At 35.9% G+C, this 17,070-nt stretch overlaps 2 protein-coding genes and 1 long non-coding RNA gene across 6 annotated transcripts in view; 1 reads left to right on the forward strand and 2 right to left on the reverse strand.

Annotated features, from left to right (window-relative positions):
- Window positions 1-17,070, forward strand: part of LOC138691346 (zinc finger protein 665-like) — a 474,208-nt gene that overhangs the window by 411,282 nt on the left and 45,856 nt on the right. The window lies entirely within an intron of this gene.
- Window positions 1-17,070, reverse strand: part of LOC138691344 (uncharacterized) — a 72,950-nt gene that overhangs the window by 43,984 nt on the left and 11,896 nt on the right. The gene's annotated exons all lie outside the window — the stretch shown is intronic.
- LOC138691345 (uncharacterized) lies at window positions 6,058-9,006 on the reverse strand. The gene is made up of 4 exons (XR_011329854.1): window positions 8,870-9,006; window positions 8,300-8,358; window positions 7,837-8,031; window positions 6,058-7,588 (listed from the first exon to the last, which is right to left on the reverse strand). It is a non-coding gene; the product is annotated as an uncharacterized lncRNA (long non-coding RNA).

Consider the following 17,070-nt stretch of genomic DNA (forward strand, 5'->3'; position numbering starts at 1 on the left):
GCGTAGTATATCTTTTATAAATAGAGCATCACATTTAGATTTTACATTAATTAACTCTAAACCTCCTTCCTTGGTCGACAATCTGCATTGAGGTCGTGCGATACGAAATACGAAACCTTTCCACAAATAGAACCCTAAAATCTTCTCAATTTGTTGAGCTGTATGAATGGGTATCGGAAGAACTTGGGCAAGGTACCATATTTTGGATAAAATAAACGTGTTTATATGCCACACTTTTTGAATAACATTCAAATTTCGACTGAGGTGTCTTTGGATTCCATATCTGATTTTGTTAACAATATCTTTCCAATTTGTCTCAATAACATCCATGATATTGGGTGTAAATATGATCCCTAAAATTTTCATTTTATTCACATTAGTAAATCGAGATGATATCGTTTGTCCTCTTGGAGTTAGGGCCATGAACGTACTTTTCGTAAAATTTATGACAGAGTTTGACGCATTCCCGAATACTTGTAGCACTTCTTGAATACGAGTAGGATCGGTTGTTTCTTTGCATAAAATAATCACATCGTCGGTATAGGCATAAACCGGGGGTACAGTCACCATCTGTCTTTTATTGCACAAGGAAAAGATCAGCATCCTCAGCAGTGGTTCTAATGCACATGTAAATAATATCATTGACATTGGACAGCCCTGATGAACGGATCTTTGTATGGCGATTGGTTTAGTAAAATACCCGTTTATTTGTACACGTGAATATGCATTCTGATATAATTGTTTGAAGGTATTGATAAGTTTTATAGGGATATTCAATTTCTGTAACACTGCAAACAAATAGAAATGATTGATATTATCGAAGGCTTGCTCAAGATCTATGTTAAGTAACCCAGAAATATCATTATCTCCTTTTTTCAATAACAAATCCCTAATAGTAAAGAGAATATTGGTGATCTTTCTTCCTGGCACTGCGCACGTTTGCCCTATATCTATAATTTGAGGAAGCAGAGTTTTTAATCTATTTGCAAAAATCTTCATTAAAATTTTATAGTCGGTATTTAGAAGTGTAATTGGTCTATAGTCTTTAATCATTCCGGTACATTGCTTTTTTGGAATAAGAATTACAATGCCCTCCGTAAAACTTGTACAGTCTAATTGACACTTAAATACTTCATTAAACACTTGTAGGAGTTGCTCTTTTACGAAGTCCCAATAAGCCTTATAAAAAGTATAGGTAATTCCATCTGGACCTGGAGCTGATTTGGAACTTGCAGAAAATATCGCTCTTCTAATTTCCTCTTCAGTAATGGGTTGTTCTAATAGTTGTTGATCATCAAGTGATATGGCTCGTTGCAAATATTGAAGTACGTTATGTTGATCTTGCTCAGAGTGTCCTCTATGGCGAAATCTTGCTTGAAAATATTTGAAAGCTTCTTCCAATATTACCTGTGATATTTTGGTTATCTGGTGTTTTTAACTGATGAATAAACTTTGTTTGACCTTTATTTTTTTTTGTAGCAATATGAAAAAGCCCGGCTTTTTCTTCAGCAATGATAGAACTATTTGTGCTTCGTGTTAAGGAACCTTGCAAAACACGCTCTTGAAGTAAGTTGAGTCTCCTCTTAGCAGCTTGCATGTGTTTGAAAACATCTTTACCGTCACATTGTTGTTGATAGATGTTCTGCAGGAGTTCATAATGATAGCGCAGCATGTTACGTGCATTACGCGCCCTTTGTATGCCTTGGGATTTAAAAAACTGCTGAATAGCTGGTTTAACAATGTAGGTCCATTTATGAAGAATGTTGGATGAAGACCGTCTCACTCTATCAGTCACTGCCTCCCAAAACAATTTAAAATCTTCGGTAATTTTGTCATCACGTAATAACTGAGAGTTCAGTTTCCAATAACTTTTCCCGATCTGTGGTACATGATGAAGTTTTTCCACTTTCAACATTACGCAATCATGATCAATAAAGGAAACTGGAATGGTACTGGCCGTTTTAAGTTTATCTGTTGAAGCTGCGTTCACGTAAATTCTGTCGATACGAGAAGCTGCATTCAGGTGATGATACGTAAACCGAATGTTGTTGCCATGCAGTTTTTCCCACACATCATATAAACCGAGTTGAAGGGTCATGCGATCTAAAGCTATCGATGGATTATATTCTCCAGTTTGGTCTTTTGCATGGAGCACACAATTAAAATCTCCACCAAAAAATAGATGATCAAAATTATGTCTTACATAATAAGGTAATTCATGTGTAATAAAGTGTTCTCTTTCTGCTCTTTTATTCGAACCAGACGGGAGGTAAACATTTACATATAGCGTATTATCATTTGTTAGCAGCGTCGTTATTCTGCCGCTTGGATGGATTTCGAATTGTTGAATTTCAATACTGGAACGATACACAATGGGAGTACCTCTTCGATTTTCCCCAGGGTTGCATATCGCATGAAACCGTGGACCCAGAAAATGCATATTATCTATATTTGTTTCTTGTAACAAAAAAATATCGATATCATTGTCATTAATAAATCTTGTTAATTGCTGTTGTTTGGATCTACTGCGAAGAAGATTAACATTGAGAGTTGCCACTACATTTAAAGGAAGTGCTATGAAAAATAAAATGCACAGGCAAAAATGCATTTTATAATAATACAACCAATTATGATATTATTACCCTTCGACTTTGGAAGTTACGGTTTGTTTCTTTTTAGCAAGACGAGGATCTCTTGAATTAACCTGCCTCTTTAAATACGGTCGAATTATTAAATCAGCCGTTTCACTCTCCATCAGCGTATCCGGAAACATTGCATCATAAGAATCATCTGTTCCGTGTTCTTGATTCACCGTAGAAATAGGAAGGTCATTCACACGATCGACAGGCATACTTTCTTTCGTGTCTTGTTGTGAGGCAGTTTGTGTACTGACCTTGACATTGACATCGTGCGTAGAAGAATTATTCTGCGCTGAAGCGGTGTTTAGATGTGGGGGAGTACCATCCTCGGGTATCTTGTCTGCCGTTGTCTCTGTTGATATGGTTGAACTGTTAACTGATAAATCCATAACTTCAGGTACGTCTTCTTTGTTTACTGATGACGTCGAAGCGATAGCTTTAGTTTCCGTCGTATTGCTGGATATATTATTTTTGCTAACATCCACTTCCAGTTGTTGAGAAATATTATACTCTTTTTCTGCAGGGTCGTGGTTATTTACATCCATCTGAAGTACAGATCGTCTCGCCGGCAGCGTCCCAGTTACCAACTTAGACCAAGCAGGTTGATCACTTTTATTACGAGAAATCATATTCGCGAGGTCTTTTTTGTTAGGACAATTGTTTCGCAAATGGCCAGTTTGATGACAGTATGAACAAGTAGTAGGTTGATTTTCATAACTTACTAAGGCTTTAAATCCACAAATATCAATATATGAAGGGATATGCGTTTTCAGACCCATTTTAACTGTGCGCACTCCATTCTTAATCTTATATCTAAAAGCCTGTCCCCATGAATCATCAGTAACTGAATAAACCGTGCCGTATTTTGCAAGAACAGTACTTATATTGGTATTAGAAAGTTCCGGAGGAAGGTTATAAATTTTGACAGATTTAATGCCGGGTCCTGCTTTCTCTATTTTTACTTTGGTTCTGTGTCCATGAGAAAATGTGAACGACAACTCACCTTTGGTTCTTTCTAATATTTCTTCAACAATGTTAGTGGAAGTACATTTAATGAAGACTTGCCGTGTCACTCCATTTAGTTGAATCATCTCTAGTTGTTCTTCCATTAGTCGGAGATCTTCATAAATCCATTCGTGAAGTAAATATGGTTCTGGTCGAGGAATATTTATATTGCTTGTATTATTTTATTTGTATTTCTCTTTGTTTGTTTTGTAATTATATTTCTTTATTCTGTATATTTGAAATAAATAAAATTGAAATAAATTGAAATAAATTGAAATTTAATGTTGTGAGTATAAAAAAATATCTTGCTCGGCGAAGGATATCACAAGCGTTTGTTTCCTTTCCATCATCATAATTCTTATCAAATAAATATCAGGAGACTTAGACAAAAGTATATACATACAAACTTGTGCAGGAACACTTAACAAAAATAATCACAGTTTATAACTCTCAAAAAAGTCACTATAATCTAATATGCCACTTATGAAACTGAACACTCACTACTCAGACAGTAAATCGCGTGCGTACGCTATCAAAGCTTGCTCGCGACTGATGTTAACACCCTTGGTAGTCTGTGCCATGAAAATTATGGGATAAAAAAATTCAACTTGTAGCTTAATATTCTCCTTTTTGAGTTGGTTTAGTTTCATTATTCACAATAATATTATAGGGCCTACTATCATGGTCTTTGGTTTCCAATTAGTAACATATATTTTCTTTACTTTTGTGTGTTATGATTATTATATAAGTGATTACTTTGTTAGAAATTAGTGAAAAAATTTTTGGAGGTGTTCATTGTTGTGTAGATGGTGTTAGAGTATTTGAATTTCAACACTGAACTGAAATGATTGCCAACTTTTTTAGAGACGTTCATATTTGTGTAAATAATATTCGAATATTCAAATTTTAACAATGAACTAAAATGTTTTCCGATTTATGTTATAGTATTGTGTGATAGAAGAGAATAGAAGCATTTGAAATGTGGATATGGAGAAGAATGGAATGTGTGAAGAGGACAGACAGAATAAGAAATGAAGCTGTGTTGGAAACAATGAGTGAAGAAAGAATGATGCTAAAACTGAACAGGAAGAGGAAAAAGAATTATTTAGGTCACTGGGAAGAAATTGCCTACTGAAGGATGCGCTGGAAAGGAATGGTGAACGTGAAGAGTTCGAGGTAGAAGAAGATGTCAGATGATGGAAGACATTAAGATATATGGATCATATGAAGAAACAAAGAGGAAGGCAGAAAATAGGGAAGACTGGAGATAGCTGGGTTTGCAGTGAGCAGAACACTAAATGAATGAATGAATGAATGAATGAATGAATGAATGAATTGTGTGATATTCATAGCTTGTAGTTGTATTTTGTCAAAACTATATTAGCACTGAGGGGTTTGCGTTGAAATTAAAGGGCGACAAGTTTAACTTACATAGCTGTGCATAGCATTAGATACAAAAAATGACCGCTCTCCTGTAGCGTGAATTTTGTCTAAGTCCACTGCGGGCAGTGTCTGGTTCACACGACAAGGGAAAGGATGTTTATTGTATACCTAATTTACTCCTTTAATTGTTTCCGTTATAGATTATTCATAACACTTGATCTATAAACAGACAGAAAAAGCAACGAACAAACAAAACAAAGGAAAAACAGAACGAAGTTGTGCATAAAGGGCCCCATACACGCTCAAAGACTCTGAAATATGAACCGCATTGTCAGTAATAGGCATATATTGTATATTCAGTGCAAAACGTGGCTAATTACAACTGATATTATTGCAAAAAGGAAGTGGTTTCATTATTAGTTTATATTTTACGCGTCCTAAATTGCTGATTATAATAAATGATTCAGTGAAAATGTGAAACTCCTAAGTATCTAGGACGTACTCTGAAAAAGGAAAGAAGCTCAATTAAAATTTGAATCTTTTATAATGTTTTTCATAGTTTTCTACATCTTTGTAAAAGTGAAGCTACCTTGCTTTTACAGGGAGCTGTTCAAGTTTTTCCTCTGACACATCGTCAAGTGAGAAGTACTGCTTGATAATAGATGTACATACATATCACCCAGAACCTCAGTCAGAGGTAGAATAATTTATTGTATAGGTGTTATTAATGACGAGAGTTACGTAGGATTATTACTAGAGTAGATCGGGGGAAGATGCCTAGTTTTTTGTTCGAACGTGGGTTAGACAGGACAAATGTCAGGTTAGCATTTTTACATTTTGCGGACATGTTCTATATGCCTTTCCGAACAAAACTGTGAAAAACAGAAACATATACGCTTCTTTATACCCACTTACTGATCCGCATTCTCGGGGTAAGATGGTAATTCCTTTTTTAATAAAGACATTGATATAGTAATTACAATATAAATATTTATTGAATATATATCAAAGTTATATTTAAAAACTACAACTCGGACACACTGAAGACAAAATAGCACACCTACTCTGCACCGTAGTTGCACATATTGTCGTCGTCTGTGCAGGTTTCATGCAGCCAAATTTTGCACATCGTGCACTGAATCCAGTCCACCTGAGGTCCAGTTTTGTCATAATATATATATATTTTTTTGAAAACTATGCAGTCGTTGTTTTCGTTGGCTTCACGTTACCTAGTGTTCCCTCTAGGACGTTTCTTCAAACGCCGTAGTTTGGCGTTAGCAATGTTCTGAACATCAGTCAACACTGCGGCGGTATTCTTCTTCTTCCTCTTCTGTGTGGGTTCCAGTATTGGCACTGGGGCTATTTCTTCAAAAGACAGCTCACTGGAACTTGCATCAGTAGAGTCTGCAGTTGCCATCGTTGCGTCGGAATCACTGGGAGCATTCGTAGGATGGGACGATAGTCCTGGACGAGCTGCATCCAAAGTTTGAAGTGGCACTGCCGAGGAAGAATCTCTGCATGCCCTCTCAGGTAGGGATGATGGTCCAGGACGAGTAGCATCCATTGATTCCGCAGTTGCCAACATAGGAGTTTGGCCTGTGCATTCCCTCGGAACGACCGAATTTTCCAGATCTTCTGATGCAGGACCAGAACACACAGTCCAAGACTCCACCATAATATCAGACACAGAGAACGCTTCTTCTGGGTATTTCTGTGGATTAAATGGGTGGACTCCACAGACTTTAAATCCATTACCAGGCACTGGATTGAGTAGAAGTCTTTTGCCAAGCCTCCTTCAAAAAAGGTCCGAACTGCAATCGGAAGACTTTCCTTCCAGGATGAGTTTGCGACCAATTCCTCATGGCTCTGTAGAAATACTGCTACAGAGGCTTGAAGAAACAGCGATCCAAATGCTGTAAGATATGATTTGAATGTGGAGGCAAATAGAGCATGATCATACCATTTGTCTCTGCCAACTCAAGCATATCTGGATCCGTGCTGTGCGAGACGTGCCCATCAAGAAGAAGTAAAACTTTTCCGTTTGGGTTTCTGGGGATGAAATGTTCTCTCAGCCAATCTATGAAAATATTCGAGTTCACATAACCTGACTTGTCATTCTAAAAGACCCGCAAGCCATTTGGAAGAGCATCTTCCCACTCAGGGTTCTTATTTTTTCCTTTGAAGATACACACTGGAGGTAAAAAGTAGTCTTCATCATTGCAGCAAGCTATGTTAGTTATGGTCACTACAGGTCATCTGGTACACAGGTGAACCCTTATCGGCGATCACCTTTTCTACTCTCGTGTTCAGTTGGAATCCGCTTTCGTCCACGTTATAAATGTGTGCTGGTTTGTCCAGTAGTTGGTTGGAAGACAACATTTCAAAATGAAGATCGAAATATCCTTGTCTGTCACTCCTATTTATAGCTATAGCCCTGTCGATTGACAGACCTTGCGGTTTCCTCATCACAAGATCAGGAAATCGACCCATGAAACACTGCAGCTAGTCCCAGCCTGCCATACCAGCTTCTGCATTGAACTGATGACGGATTGGATTCTTTTCTGCGAACATAAATACGAAGTGTCTCAAATTCTCTCTTGTAGCAGGAATTCCTGACGCTTGTAGCTTTTTTATGTAGTCGACAAGGCGTGATTAATTTTCCTCTCCGAGGGTACCCGTAAGTAATAACAATAATATTGGTGATGCTAATAATAATAATAATAATAATAATAATAATAATAATAATAATAATAATCATCATCATCATCATCATCATCATCATCATTTTAATAACTTAGGAAGTGCTTACTCTGTCGTCCCAAGCCTCTTTTCTTGTCATCACTCTTCTCAACCCTCCTCTTCAGAGTATGATAAGGTATACCATACACTTGGGATGCTCGAAAGCAGTTCATACCCCCAATTTTACGTGGGCTACGGCAAGTTGGAGGCTTTCCCCACTTCACTGTCCCTCACTGGAAATCCTTACATAGTTTCTAGGCATTTTCTGTGAAATAAACAAATAATTTATATATATATAATTAAAATTTTCATCTTACCCCGAAAAAATAGTGGTGTCTTACCAGATGTCGGGGTGAGAAGCCAATAGCATCCCACTCGTATATTACAGTGTAATAAAATTTAGCACAAGCATAATACGTAGTTTAATATCTTAACTTTGCATTGAGACTGTGACATCTACAATTATTATAAGTGAATAAAAGGTACTTACTATATGTCTGCAATAATTTTACAAGGCGAAATTTAGTACTTACCTATGATATTGTAGATTTACTGCAAGGAAACGTACGAAAGAACTGTTCCCACTGCTCGCCTGGAAGCAAACCGAGAAGAACAAAGTGGCTACAAGGCGGTGGTGCATTCTCTCGGTGAAGGGCCGAATTGTAAGAAAATAGTAATGTTCCCCTGATTGCCGTCTTCCCCGATCCACTCTAATATCGAAACTTCAGTGCGTTAGCTTGGTTACATAAAATGCAGTTAGTCGAAAAATCTTCGGAAACAATGCAAAATCATTTACAGAATTTACCTACAAAGACGTTTGTTGACTTAGTTACCATTCAGCTTGGATTCCCGAATACTGATAATAATATTGCCCATCAAAATATCTCGTGAGGTAGTACCATTCACAAACCTTGGAAAAACCCATTATGTCTAAGTAGTTGCGTTCTCAGTAGAACTTTGAAATGTACACAATTCACTTAGTTTCAGGCACTGATATATCCTTATTGTAATCTATGTGCTAAATTACTCTGACACTAGTAGAATTTATTATATCTCTCCCGACACTAGTAGCAATTGGTATAAGATGAAATAATATAACTTACAGTACATAAGACGAAAGTAGTGTTGACGATGGCGGATGCCATGGTCCCGGCTTCGGTTAGTTGACTTACATGCTTCTCGCTCGTCTTCTATCTTGCGGCAACGAAATTGACTGATCTGATGGAAGTGAGTTGTTCGAAGTGAGGGCCGGGCCCGCTAAGATCTTCGGTTTTATTAGATCGGTAGCGTCATGACGTTATCCATGTCGCGGGAAAAAGTATGGCTACTATTTCGTATACGCCAATCTTACTCTCGATGTAAACGCTAGATTTGCGTTAATTTAACATACAGGAAAATGGTGGGTTTTCCTGCCATCAGCATAGTTTCAGTATGGATTTCAAAGAAAGAGAGGGCTGTGGAACGATCTAATCACGCACGCGACCTCTTAGCGCGTGGGAGATAAGGATGGGAAAAACTGGCGTTGCATTTTGCACTAGCTTGATAACGCGAGTCCAGATGCTGGTCGTCTTTCTGGTGGCTTCGTCAAGGACTCGTATAGTCGGAGGTACCGATTTTCGTAGATGACCTCGATGACATTTCCAGTAGGCGAGCCAATATTGTTTGTGTAAGCTGCGAGAATGAGATGCGATAACATTCTGAATCGTTCATATTTTCATAACAGCAGTTCATATCAATTATCCTTGTTATGAAACACACCACGGTACAGTCCTACTCAAAGAATACTTTTAATAAATGTAAATGACTTCCGTTCGCAATGATTTTACAATACGTCTCCTACATTTTCTAAATTAAATTAATTCTTAATTAAAAGAAAAAAGCATTGCATTGCGCATATATATATATATATATATATATATATATATATATATATATATATATATATATATATAATCCTACCCTTACCAGATCAATATACAAGATTTGGCCAGTAATAATCTAGGGATCGTCTACTGGTGGTGCGACAATTCAAGTTAATAAAATTACGATTCTTCTTAATAATCAAAATATAATTTGGTTAATTGGGTAAAATTGCATGCTGCGGAAGTTAGATTTATATAAGAGTATAATAAATAGGATTGTAATGGATATTACAAGGGCAGTAATTTCTTCACACGCACATTGTGAATAGAACAGAGAAGAAAGCATTTTAAAATATTCGAAATCGTACAAAATATCAGAGAAACCAATTTTCCCTGCACAAATTGCACCAATTGAAAAATATAATTACCATTCACAATAAATACTGTATTTTATGGATTCTAAAAAGTTGTTTATTAATCTAGAGGTATTGACTGATGACTATATTAAATTCCAGCACAACATTCATTCAGAATTTGTAGAAATTACGCTTTGGATTTTACTAAATGTATAGGCCTACTATCAAAAGGTGTTACATACCCCCTTAAATACTGTACATGTGTTACCTCTGCGATATCCGTTGTTTAATTTTTTTTAAATATAATTCATAGTACTGAAACTGCCATAGTGAATTCGCACAAATTGTATTATTCGTAATTTTCGTCTCGAAAACTCCTAAGATATCTAATTTAATTTTTCACCCATTTTTGTCCTACTCCACCACAAAGTCGGACTAAATAATACCTTATTCGTATTCTGTGATCGCAAAGATCCCCAGATATCAACTTTCATCGAGATCGGATGATTAGAGATTTCTCACTCCCTTCTGCCTTTTCATCAGTAGGCTACCTTAGGATATGGTATTTAAAAAATCTAAGAATGTTTAACCAATATTGTAGAGAGTAACCTACATTTTAAATTTTACGTCTCTAGTTAAATATAGTTTAGTGAATTTTTAAAATCGTCGACTTCTTTCTCTCTCCTCTCTGCTCGTAAAAAAAAAAACCTGAAGTTATTTCAAAGGAGTAGTCTACATGAAATTGAATTTTTTTACTTTCCCTATACATTTTAGAAACAATTCTGAGAGATGAGATGAATAGTCTAACCCAATTTGATGAGTGAATCTTTGTTTTAAATTTAAAGGCTGCACGTCTGCTGGTTAAAAAAAATAAATCGGTATAATTATTTTGATCATTACTGCCTCCCATGTCCCATCCCTTAATGTTCGTATTTCGTAAAGCTCAGTCTTATCTATTGACTAAGGATTAACATATTTCCATATACATATATATATTTCCATATATAAAACATATTATATTTCCATTTCGTACAATATTCTGGTCACGAAACATAATCATATACTATGTATTTTTGGGATTTACTACCAAACCTATCGCTTTATTTGCTTCAAGTAAAATTTCCGTGTTTTCCCTAATCGTTTGTGGAGTTTTTCCTAACATATTCACGTCATCCGCATAGACAAAAAGCTGATGTAACCCGTTCAATTCCAAACCCTCTCTGTTATCCTGAACTTTCCTAATAGCATATTCTAGAGCGAAGTTAAAAAGTAAAGGTGATAGTGCATCTCCTTGTTTTAGCCCGCAGTGAATTGGAAAAGCATCAGATAGAAACTGGCCTATACGGACTCTGCTGTAAGTTTCATTGAGACACATTTTAATTAATCGAACAAGTTTCTTGGGAATACCAAAGACACATATAGACTACTGTAATATTTGTTTAGTTTTTGGAGGTGACTGTCCAGAGTGCACAAATACTCGGGCATGCATGTTTACTCTTATGCAGTGTTGCCAACTGGACGGGAATTCCGTCAAAATTGACGGAATTTCAACGTAGCGGACGGGAAAAAAATGGCTTTGACGGGTGACGGATTTCCTGGCGGAAATTACGATTTACATCGGCGGCTTTTGACTTTTTTAGCTGCTGTCATTTTCAATTATTTAATTTTTTTGGGAATCTTACTTTTTCTTTGAATAGCCCTGTCCGTACCGTACCATGTTAAGGAATCTTCCGTTTCGAATTCCTCGTAATCAAGTCAGAGGTTGACGGTTACGCCGAGTATGAACGTTGCAACTTTCCTGCGACATGAAGACACGATTACTACCGTGTATTGGATTGTGAGGTGGAAGGTCGGCATAACAAAAGTGTATCCCAGATAAGACCTCGCTCCCAACAGAAGCTGTCTTTATCAGGCCTGCAGCAAGTGGACATCTAGCTTGGCATTGGTTAAAAAAATTAAACAAACATATTCTAATAAAACGAATCGGTGACTCACGTGTCCAGAATCTTGAGATGGAGCTGATTGCATCAGAAAGTGTAAGTCAGTATTCTGTGTGCGTTCTGTATAGTGGAATGTAGTGTACGTTTGTTTCTATATCGCGTTACCTACATTGTATTTTTTTAAGGTGAAACGATTATTAGTGACTGTACTGCTTTGTGAATGTGTATTTTTTAAGGTGAAACGATTATTAGTGTCTGTACTGCTTTGTGAATGTTTTATTGACAGATTTAACATGTCAGAAAAGAAAGATAAGAGCTATACTAGAAAATTTAGAAAAGAGTGGTTAAGTGATGAAAGAGTGAAGGATTGGCTGTTGGAGGTGCCTGGAGACCCTGGTATTGCGCGGTGCAAGTATTGTCAGTGCAGTCTGAATGTGCGATTGTCAGATTTACTCGATCATGGAAGAACTAAGAAACATTTAAAAGCATCAGAACCATTTTCAACTTCGCGCCAGTCAAAATTGCAATTTATACCAGTCAAACATACGTTCCAATGTGCAGCTGCTGAGGCTGCTCTTTCACTTTTTGTAATTAACCATTGCCCAATAAGGTCTGTTGATCATCTTTCCGATCTTACCAAGAGATTTTTCAAAGGTGCTGACCATGCTTCTCTTTTACGACTTCACCGCACAAAGTGTAGTGGTTTGATTAGGAATATTCTTTTCCAACATTTTAAATCAGAACTACAGAGCGATATTGATAGTGGCCACTTTAGTCTTCTTATTGACGAATCGACAGATATTTCTGTCATAAAACTACTGGCTGTGTGCATTGTATATTATTCGAAACAACAAAATACAATTGTATCCATTTTTCTTGGAATTGTTGAACTAGAACAGGGAAATGCAGATTGTATTGTGAGTGCAATAAAGTCATTACTTTCAGACTACGGGTTAGACATTAAACAAATGAGAGGCGTGGGGACCGACAATGCGTCAGTAATGGTAGGCGTTAACAATGGGGTCTATCAGAAACTGAAGCAGGAAGTCGGTAATCTTGTATTGATTCCTTGTGTTTGTCACTCAGTTCAGTTAGCTGTGTCTTCTGCTGCAGAAATGTTGCCAAGAAATGTTGAATTTTTAATATCTGAAACTTATTCTTGGTTTTCAAAGTCATCTTCTCGACAGATCACATACAGGTTTTTATTCCAAGCAATAAATGATGGAGCCGATCCCCTTAAAATTGTACAGCAGTCAAATACAAGGTGGCTATCGATTGAAGTTGCTGTCAGTCGCATACTAAATCAGTGGCTTGAATTACAGACACATTTTGAGACATCTAGACTTCAAAATAAGTGCTACACAGCTGAACTCTTATATGGTATATACTGTGACGTCATCAATAAACTCTATCTTGTATTTCTTAAACCATATCTAGAAGAATGTCAGAAAGTCAATAAGTCATTCCAGTCAAGTACAGCAGATCCTTCGAAGCTTTTTAAAGATTTAATTCTACTCATTGTAGGTATTACTAGACGAATTGTTGTGCCTGGTTATAGGGGAGATCTGCTAACCGTGGAAGTTAGAAAATACAAGTCCCCTAATATTTATCTTGGCCATGAAGTAGAAATTTTATTAACTGATTTGAAAAAGGACAATAAAATCAGCCCTGATAATGAGAAAGTGTTTCGCAATAGGTGCGAAAATTTTCTGTTTTGCTTAGCAGACGAACTCCAACGGCGACTGCCGAGAAATGTACAGGTTTTGCAAAAAGTGTCTTTAATTGCACCAGAACAGTGTTTGAGAGTAGTTAAAGATAGTATAATCCCATTAGCCAAAGAATTAGGGTTAACTGGAAATATAATAACAAAAATTGATTTTCAATGGTCTAAATTAACCACTGTTCAATGGCAAAATGTTACCAACACAATTGAATTTTGGCATGAGATCGCGTCATATAAGGATGCAAGTTCTCAAAATCCATTTCAAGAACTCTCAGACTTTGCCATGATGATTTTGGTTTTACCGTGGTCGAATGCTGACGTGGAGAGAGCATTTAGTATGCTCAACAATGTGAAAACTTCCCTTAGAAATAGACTTAAAACCAATATGGTGAATTCGATTCTAACTGTGCGTGCGTGTAAAAAAATGCTGTCATGACTATACCCTACCAGACGATGTTCTCAACCAAATTGGCACAATGGCAGCGTACCGCAGAGTAGGCCAACCCAGCACATCAACTGCAGAACTAGAGGCAGATGATGTGGATGAATTATTACTTTAATCAAGATTGGTAAGTTGTGTTAAAATTTGTTTTTTTATTTATATATAAGTAGGTATATTGTGTCGGTCCTTTTTTTTTTTTTAATTTTGACGGATTCTAACGGATTTCCAGGTGTTTTACTGACGGGAATATAATTTATGTGTTGGCAACACTGCTCATATGTCCTACCCATTCCACTGCGACAGAGATAACAGCCGATCTTGCAGCAGTGAGGAACTTGCTCTCCAGTTCACATTAAGAAAATCCATCTGCCAAAATCCCTGGCGCGACCTATATATACGTGGAGTTGTCCGCAAAACTTGCTATGAAATTCATGACAATTGCTATGTACGACCACCGTAATTTATTCCTTAAATTAGCGAGTCATAACACTTTATTTTTTCACGTCTTGAAGACGAATAACACGGGTTCCAACTATTTGTTTGGAATCTTAATGGCGGCATTGTACCACGTCACCGCAACATCCAATCAGAAACGATACGTCCAATGGCCACACTGTATTCATACAGTCACTGTAGTCTCCATGATGACTGAGACAGTTGAATGTCTGTATAGTTGAAGCAAACTCATTTTGCCACGTATTCTTGTTGTGAGGAGAAGAAGAAAAGCAAGAAAACAGCTCATTTTTCTCCTATAAAATAATTGCAAATGTATGTTAAAATTTTAATATATCCTTGAATTCGTAATAACTGTCAATCTTTTGTCATGGATATTGTAGTAAAGGTTCTTATGTTTATCTTCCGCCGATAGTCATCTTCCCCCGATTCACTCTAATCTGTTCTGCATTTGGAAATTTAGGAAATAAAGCGTCCCATAGGCTAGAAGCCATTCCTTAACAATCTTCACATCTGTAAATGGTTTAATATCTGTTACGTGGTACGGTGCTCTTGTTGTCAGTTCGTTTTTAGGTATATAGTGGAATACATTACTTTCTGCTGAGATATTACGAAGTTTTTTTTTACATTTTCTATTTTCTATTCTTGATTGGGATTGCTTTGGGTAATTGTTATCGAAATTTTAATGCAGGCACGAATGCCTAATAAGATAACTTTTTATATTAAAACATAATAAATACATGAAGAAAACAAATGCGTGTCGTTGAAAACTTTCACTGGCAGTTTCCACAGAGAAACCAAAGCTTTCTTCAGTTGAAAATTATTGCAGAAACTAAAAAACAATTCTCAGAAGAAAAGTAGCAATAGTAATATTAGTTCAAGAGCCACAATTAAAGTCTTTGAGAACCACTGTTATAAGATATAAGTATATACAATTCAAATGCAAATTATGTATTAGGGTGGAGGTGAATCTATACATGAAATTGTTTTTATCTGTTTTCTAAATGTAATAGTTGCAAAAATCTATATTTTCACTTAACGTAGGATTGTGAAAAATTAATTTTTGAGGTGTCCCAATGGCTTTGAAGTTTCTTAAAATTATAATTTTTTTTTGCCTCTTTATATATTTGTTCCATTATTTTATTTTTCATTACATAGCTAATAAATTGCTGTAAAATCACAAATTTAAACTTTATTTGGTAGACTCTAAATTGGAGTTGCAGTATACAGTATTTTTGAGGGTATCCAAAGAGAAAAAAATATATATTATTTTACATAAAATATGACAAAAAATTCCATTTCAGAACATTTATTTTTTTAGTTGCAATTTATTCTTGTTTTCTTTCTCATTTCTTTCTGAATGGTAACTAAATCAACAGGTTCATTATCATCGTTCTTTCTGTTCTTTGCTCTAGTAAAAGATTCTTTCTTCTTTTGGAACACAGCTGTCTTTATCACAATTACAGTATTAAATTGTTTGCATTTGCAACTGCATATATCAAATAGTTTGCTTCTTCTTTGAATTTTGCAATGTTATCATTTTAGTTGTCGTCACTATGTCGTTTCTTACAAGGCTTCATTAAGTTTGTGTATTGATCATGGTAAGCACAATTCAGTTGTAATATTCTTGTATGACTGACTTTCGGAATTTATGCATTTACCTGGATTTCATTAGTTTTGATAGCAACTCTTTCCGAAATCTCTCGAAAAGTAGATTCTTTTGATCTGAAGTCAGATTTTAATTCATTTTTGACCCATAGATAATATTTCATTACGTCATGATAGGTAGGTAATTGTGATGGTTTCAGCCCCTCTGACATTGAGAATACAGGGTAGAAGGTCATATTTCTTGTATTAATATTAGATTTATTCTGATTAGAAACCCTGCTACATAAGAAGAATGAATTTCCATTAGTTTTATTATAATAATTATAGCATAGCAAAGATTTTTGTGATTATTCTCAATTTTCTTACAAATTGAGGTTTCTGTGACACTTTAAGATGAAACAACATGGGACCAAAAATATGCAGAGTCTTTTACATGTATTTTTTTACATGTTCCTGGCATCCTGTTCAGATTAAATCACTTTAGAATGTTCTCTCGCTATAAATTTGAACCTCAAAATTTTGTGAAAATTTCAAATTTCTTGGGGCACCTCTAAATATTAATCTAGAGAAAATATATTTTGCATTGTTCTTTATGATATCACACCACAACGTTTCCCTAGTATTATATTTTGATTTCATAAACTTCATATATTCACTCCACCCTATTCTGTATATCGTATATTTTCAATGCATTTTATTCATGTAGGTATAGGCCTACGTTGATTATTACTATTACCATTTTTAAAGGCGACTTAAGGCTACAAACTATTCTCAAATCGGCGACTAATACTCATTATAATCTGGCAATCTGGTTTCCAACACCTTATTGAAATAGATAGTGAAGCACTCTTGTGTATGTGCGACAGCGTTATATGCTATAGAAACTGAAGCAACACTATCACTGTCATTATTGTGGTATT

This window comes from Periplaneta americana, chromosome 16 (genome assembly GCF_040183065.1).
Source record: "Periplaneta americana isolate PAMFEO1 chromosome 16, P.americana_PAMFEO1_priV1, whole genome shotgun sequence".
In the NCBI taxonomy this organism is placed as follows: Eukaryota; Metazoa; Arthropoda; class Insecta; order Blattodea; family Blattidae; genus Periplaneta; species Periplaneta americana.